We start from the raw sequence: 8,120 nt of genomic DNA on the forward strand, positions 1-8,120 counted from the left end.
TATTATATATATAATATAATAATAACATACATTAATTAATTATTAAATAAGAAAATATATAAACGAATAAATCATTTCGACGAAATAGATTTTAAATTTTAATATAATAATTTCTCTTTCTTTACTCCTCTCATTGATAATTAATTATCAAAAAAAGGTTTATATATTAAAAAATTATTCTTAGTTCATGTTTATAAATAGTTATACAAAGTTTCTCGAAATGTATCGCGATCAAGGGATTTCTAGACAACGTCGAATCGTGTCACAGTTTCCAGATAACGATCGTTGGAAGCTCAAACACGACGACGTCTCGTCGTATTTTCCACAGACACGATTTCTGACGGCGCACGCCTCGTATAACGAGCTCTTCCTCCGCTTAGGGTGCGTGTTCGAGACTCGTAGAAGGGTCGACGAAAGGGGATGGAAACAAGCCCCGGTTACACCTTTAGTTTCTAACTAGTTAGCACCATGAGATCGGCTCCAATTAGCCGGACTGAGTTGAACTCTTGCTTCTTCGTTAAACATCGAGAATGAATCGTCTCGGGGTAATCAAACGACAATCGAATCGTCTTAAATGAGGGAGGTTGGTGGAGTTAGGATGGATGATTTGATGGATTGAGGATAGTATCGAGGAGAAATAAAGATTTTCTCGCAGAAACATCTTATTCAGTTCATTTTGGAAATCTTTTGATTATAAATTGATTAAAAATTCATGAAAATAATCAGAGAATTATTTCAAGTAAAATAATTTCAAGAAAATTTGACAATTCGATCCAATATATTGATTATAAGCGTAAATTATTAAACGATTTTAAATTATCATTTCAATCAAAGTCTCAGAAATATGCATAAAAGTTAACAAAACCCCCCAGGAATTTTCTCTGTTAATAATAATCTATATCCGTTCCGATATTAAATTTTTATTAAAACCTCAATACACGAATGTCCAATATTTACCTAAAATCCTTTACAACCTACATGTATGATTAAAAAATTAATCTACTTTCCAACAGAAGACAATCAATCTTCAACACGAGACAATAAATAAACGATATCTGCGTAATCTCCATGTAGAAGGATTTTTAAAAATCATGACATAATTGATCCAGATTTGCCACAAATGTTGTGCATAACCGTAGAAATGATACGTGCCTGTCCATTTACTCTGTAAATAGGAAAATTAATCATACGCGAAACGATCTCCCGATTTACTAGCGTGGAAAGTTAATTAACGGGGAGGAAAAACGGTGCGGTGTCCCCATTCGGATACGATTCAATGATAACGTAACAATGTGGAAAATGGAAAAAGAACGATGGATAAAAGGCTTAGGATAAGAATAGAGGCGGAACGGATGAAGATAAGGGTGGAAATGGAAGAGAATATCTCGAGGATAAGAATGCATCTACGTCTCTATTTCAACGACGTTTGATGTCGTTTTAACTATTTTACGACTGCCTAAAGTTGTCTATCCTACAATATATTCCGATTGATTATTTCAACCATTCAATTTAATCTGGGAAAAGAATCTTGTAGAATTTCTTAGAGGGTAGTTCGTATTTTATTCTTCGTTGAGAGATTGTATTATCGATATTAGATTGTTTGATAAGTTTTTGAATTGTTTGTAAATGATGATAATACTTTCATTTTAAAGAGTATTGTGAAGAGAATTAAATTTTTTAAAGTTATTCGAAAGTTATTTTTCTTAAATGAATAATGAATAATTAAGAATAAAAGTTATTCTAAATACAATTTTCATTTGTGAAAAATACTTTCGAAAGCAATTCTTGAGATATATTAAAAATTTATCAATCGTCAATTTTCCCTTACTTATTAACATTCCAACTTTTGCGGAATCGATATCTCAAAATATCTATGGAATAAATTATCCGCCTATCATTTACATTCACTGCGCTCCCATTTCACCCTGTAATAGAGAATAAACAAAAGGGCGTTACAGTTTTATCCAGCGAGAACACCATAAATCGAATGACCTCGACCCACAAACTTCAGCCTCGATTTACCGTGCTATAAACCCCGGAAAAACCCCACATCAAATGTCTTGTTCCGCGATTTTATTTGAACAAAATCTTAAAAATCGTTTCTCTTGTATAATCACGCGTGTTATCTCTAAATTATTTTACATTTCAGAAAAAAAATATTTGTTACAACAAAAAAAAATCATAAGTTAGAAATAGGTGGAATGGAATTCGCGATTGACAGAGAAAAGAAAGGATCGATTGACACAGATCCGGTTGTCTGTAGGATAGATACAGAACTGTTATTATTTTCTCTGCACTTGTCACATGCTCGTTTCACGGTGATCTATACAATCTGAAACGAATTTACGATATTTACGTAAAGATACGAATTCATTCGTGAAATGTGCACGTGTATTCGTGCAATATAGTTCGATTTCCGCTTATCTCGAAAATTTTCTGCTGTATTCGTGTTGAACGAATGAAATTTTCTGAAGACATGTCAAGAAGAAATTTTATCGATGTTTAAAATACATAATAAAAAGCATTATAATATATCAATTCAAATGAACGATTATTTTTATTTTGAAAATATCTTATTAGATATGAATTTCCTATGTGAATTTCTATTTTATTATTATGAATTTGAATTTTTAAATTGGATATATTAAAAAAGAAAATTCAATAAAAAAAGTTATAATAAGTTATAATAATTCAGATTTTGAATTTCATATGTGATAATAATATGTAATAAAATTTGAATTTTAAGTATGGCAGAAATATGTTACACCGAACTAGCTTCTAGCACGTAGCAAATCCATTGTGGAGCTGTGCATTTAATGCTTGAAACGAGTTCCTCCCTGTCTGAATTAACTGCACTGACTGTGTTCATCCTCGTGAATTTCACAAGTCTATGAGACAGACTTCAAAGTAATGATAACATTCTCACACTGTGTAAAATGAAACTCTGTGCTTCTTCAAGATATTCTCGTTGATATAAAGGTAAAATTTTAATTTTAATAGGATAGATGATTATTAAATATATATTTAACCTTTATCATTCTGATGTGTTAATACTATTTTTCTCTTAGAATATTTTATAGCGATATAATGCCAGTATCGAAGATTTCGATTCACCGTTGATCACATTCTGTCGCACTATAATGTTCACTGGCCTTAATTCGACGTGATCGTACCCGATATCGTACAGTCAAACAGTATAAATTTGCAATAGCTGTTTCATTTTTCGTCTTTTTTTAGTTTCTAGTACACTAAAAAAGTAAAAACAACTACGTATTCATTGTCAAACAAACTTGTTAATCATTTTTTATTAGATGAAAAATGTTAGAAATAACCTTAAACATTGATGTAAAAAATAAAAATGTAGAAAAAATTACTACTATATTATTATCTTAAAAAAAATTATATCATCATTAATAAAAGAAATTTTTATTAATTAATTATAAAAATAATTGAGATAATCATATTATGCAATCCATGGCATATCCATATTTCTTTGTAATAAATTATATAATGTTTATTTAAAGAATGGGAATAAGTGGATATCAAATTTCTCCCCTTTCCCTTCTTATTAATCTTAACAAAAATTAACCTCAATAATTATCTCTGAGACAGCAAATTGTCATTTTAGAGCACTTTAAATCGATTGTCTATATTCTATGTATGGTTCTATGTTCCGCAATTGAGCTCAATACGTACTTCGTTACCTTTGAAATAATGTCCATTAAAATTTATTGTTACCATACCATTGTTACTTCGCATTATTAATATATTTTATTCTATTGTATCTTATTTCCTACTCTCTTTCTCTCTCTCTCCCTTTTTTGTCCATATTTCGAATGATATCACTTCATATTTCTCATTATTCCTTTTGCCTCTATTACAGCATATTACACTCGTTGCTGATATACATATAAATAGACGAAATTCAATGGGCAAAATTTAAAAAGCTGCTTCGTCGAAGAAATGCACAAAGACTTGTCCAATCCCTCGTGTTCACAATGCAGGAAGAAAAAGTAAGAAAAGAGTCAAAAGAGGATAAAAGAGGAGAATAGAGAGTCTTGAATCGTAATATACGAACCTCTCAACATGGGCATGTATCTCATTTTGATCGCCAGATTTGGGCTACGTCTTGCATCAGCAAAAGAGGGTCGATGTCAATGGCGAGGTAGATAAAGGAACTGTCGAGTATTCTCGAACGAATGGAGGTGAAGAGTCGTTCGATACGTGTCTTTGTTCCGATCTCTCGTCCGTGACAAATTGTCTCGGGCAAAGAAACCTTCGTGCCATTTACGACACCCGTCTATCTACCTAGAACTTACTTTGTAATTAACACGAAACGAGTAGGAAGATAGAGTAATCGTGTTTCAGATCGATAAACTTGACGTTGCGTGCAATCGTTTATGATTGATGAAAAGGATTAAGTCTTTGATATCCGTTTGATCAAACTTTTATGCTCTTTTTTTGAGAGAGGAAAGTAGGATTTTCGAGACTTAATATTGAACGTTATTAATTATTTGAATTTTTCTTCTGTTCATTTTTGTTTTCAATTATTATTTTCTTTTCTTTTTTTTTTAATTCTTTGATAATTAGAGAATTCTTCGACTTTTTAAAGAATACACAAAGATAATAGCATTATTGAATCTTTCTTGTCTTTTAATTTTATAACAAATATTAATATAACATATATTAAGAATATTATTCATCCAGTTTTGATGATCAAAGATACATGATGTTCATGATAAATATGACAATGATCAAATGCTATTCCATATTTCATGTATCGTATTAATCCCCGATTAAGCTAGGAATATGATGCTGCCTAAATAGGGAGGAATCCAGGGTGAAAACCAAATGCGCACGAAAGGGTTGCTTCGGTCTTTGTACTCGCATTGCGGTTTAGTGACAGATTATGACGCGATTCAGCCGCAGTTTCATCGACAGGGAATAACACAGAGGATGAAATGATCGTGGAACGATATATCACCGCAAATCCATCGCGATTAAAAGTCATAGAGAACGTAGAGGAATCAATATTAGCAATTACAGATCATCGTTCGACCGAAAAAAAATTTAATTATACTATTGTTTGAAATTCTTTTATAAAATTACAAATTTCCTTTTTTATAACATAAAATAATTTCAACTTAAAAAATTGTTACAATGAAAAAAAAAATCTGATTTCTTTGCTCTTGGATTTGTTTTCTCTTCGATAATTCGCCGAGGAAATTTTTTAATAGCTACGTGATTTTATGGAATTTAAATTAAATTTACCAATGCTTACTTATGTTCTAAAGAAGAACGAAAGCGTGACTGAACGACGAAACGTTTTCCATCGATTTTGAGACTCCACGAAGATAACTCATGCAGGAATTTGTTTTGCCTCAAAAATATTCGAAGCTAAAATTCAAGTTTCGAAGTTAGCTTGTTGAACTTTCGACGGTGTAAATAATTCCTTTGTTCCATTACGGTGAGTGCTTCTTCAAAATTAATCAGACTTATCACTCGAACGACAGATTATCAGCTTTTAGTCAAGGAACTCCTGAGAAACTTCTTTCCTATTTCTTAATCCGTATAATAGATTTGGGATTTTGATATCACGCTGTAATGATATTCTATGAAATTTCATGTATAAAATCTTCCCGAAGTTTTCTTTATGTTACTATTATAAAACTAAAGATGAATATATTCAACCAGTTAATTGAATTTCAAATGATTATAGTATACAGTAATTCTTTTTATCTTTGTCTTTGAGAAGAGAAAATTTGTATACTTTTGAATTTATTTCATATTTGATGAAATTTCATTTTTAATACGATAATTATAGAGATTTTTATTATTAAAATAATAAAGATTTTCGATATTTATCAGTAAATTTATCAGTTAAAAGCATTTCAATTTAGAGTTAATTGAGAATCATTTTATTCGTAAAACTTCGCTCGCATTCATGCCCTCGTATATTTGATATATTACTTCGTTCGTTACTTCTGGCTTATGGCTATGAATACGTATTACAGCTTTCAATCCGCCTTTGAATCATGCTGGTGTGCAACTATAACTTGTAATGAAACGTCGATAATCCGTATGTCGATTAACGGGGATACCAATTATCCAAATTCTAGTTATTCAAATCATCGATTATTGAAGAAAGGAACGATTCGAGTATACTATTATAACTATAGCACATTTATTTAAAATTTATATCTACTTGAAAACATCTTCGATTTCGAAATTATTATATTGAAATATATTTAGAAATGAGAGAATTCGAATATATATTATATAAATACTTAGAAAATAAATTTCATTCGTGCTATTCTATTCATTTTTTGATTCATTGATATTTTAATGATATTTTAATCGATTACCGAGATAAATGATTAAAATGAAGAGACTTTATATCACGATCTTAAATCAAATTAAATTATTTTGAGTTTTTACTCACTGTCTAATTATTATAGCGTTTCTAATTTTAAAAGGTTTCAATTATGTTTATTTATGGAAAAATATTTATAACTTATATTTTACTAATTGTTTTTTGATTGAAGTAAATTCTTTATGTCTTCCTTATCATATTTATAATTTTATTCCTTTTTAATCTTGATTCTTGTCTGCACAAAATATTGATAACCAGAATTAATTTAATTCATTTCAATCATCATATAACTTTTGAAAGATCTCTCAGAATATAAATCATTAATTTGTCAAGGAATCTCAATTGACGACGAAGGAAGAGCCAAATCGTTGAACAGAGGGCGAAGATCTTAGCAAATCTAGCAAGAAATAATGAGAAAGAATTTCGATCCACTTCCGAGTTTTTGAAAACTGTCGAGTACACTCAATGATTGTTCGAAAAGAAGTTGAAGAGATTTTCGATGCATCTTACAGTGCGGTGAATTGTCACAAATTCGTTCGAGAAAGAGAGAGAAAGCAAAATTTCAGTTGGAAACTGCCGTTCGAGCAGTCAGCATTGTTGACAGTGGCACTGTAACAATACGAAAATCCTTGTCAGCTCCTTAGTCAGCACGCGAGGACATCGTTATACTGGTGTTTGCCGATCGATTTCGCGTTGCAGAGCTTCCAGCTTTAATTTCAAACTGTTCCCCTCTTGATCTGTTCCCGTGACTTTTGATTCAACATTGAAATTAGCCAAATTTTCCAATTTTTATGCATGCAACTTGTTTGTTATATCCATATTTCAATATTTGATAAAAAAAATTGCATCGACTCCATGAATAAATAAAATTGAAAATAAAAGTTTATCTTTTTATATGGATCATATCATTCATATTTCACATTCGATGAATAATCTTGATTTGGCTTGTGTAAAATTAAGAAATATGTAGATAAATTATACAATAAAGTTTAATTTATTTGTTTTTTAAAATTTTTTAAATCCAATATTTTCATCATTTTTAAACTTTCAACAATATTCTATTCAATCTATCGTAAATTCTTACAACATTCTTTCACACAATTTTTTCAAAAAATTATGCAACTTTGGAACACGTTGCAACACCCTATCAATTTCTAATCGTATACTCCTTCCTCATATTTACAACTTTTCCATAAAAGAAAAATTTCATGCTTTTTTTTCATCCTTCACCCTAAGCCAGCTGTCGCACTCTTTAAATTTTCTTCACTCATATACATGCTGTTTCCGATAAAGTGAAAATGTCGATGCAGTCTGACCACCGATTAAAAACCGTACACCACATTTTTCCATTCCTTTTTTGAAAGGCGAACAGGGGAAAAAACGCAGGCTGTTAATGATTTTACAGCGTCGTTACGCTCCATAAATTTCGCGACAATTGACGTTAAAAGAGGAGGACAAAGTGTAAAGTTTCGAAACTGAAAACTGTTCGACCACGAGGATGCTGCCAATGTCGTATAGTCAAACTCGATTTCCATCGGGAGAGTCAAACGAACCGGCTGCATTGTCCCACGAGACGATAAAAGCGTCGATACTGTACCGTTGAAGAAGGAAAAATACTGCTCGCGAACTGTCAACCGAGGGACAGTGATGTTTTATGTTGAAAAGTAGCGACATGACGGTTCGTTATATGGTATTTTCGATGAAAAAAATATCTAGGTTGAATCGTTCTGGTTTTTTTTCGATGGAT

This window comes from Apis cerana, linkage group LG1, assembly GCF_029169275.1.
Source record: "Apis cerana isolate GH-2021 linkage group LG1, AcerK_1.0, whole genome shotgun sequence".
NCBI classification, from domain to species: domain Eukaryota; kingdom Metazoa; phylum Arthropoda; class Insecta; order Hymenoptera; family Apidae; genus Apis; species Apis cerana.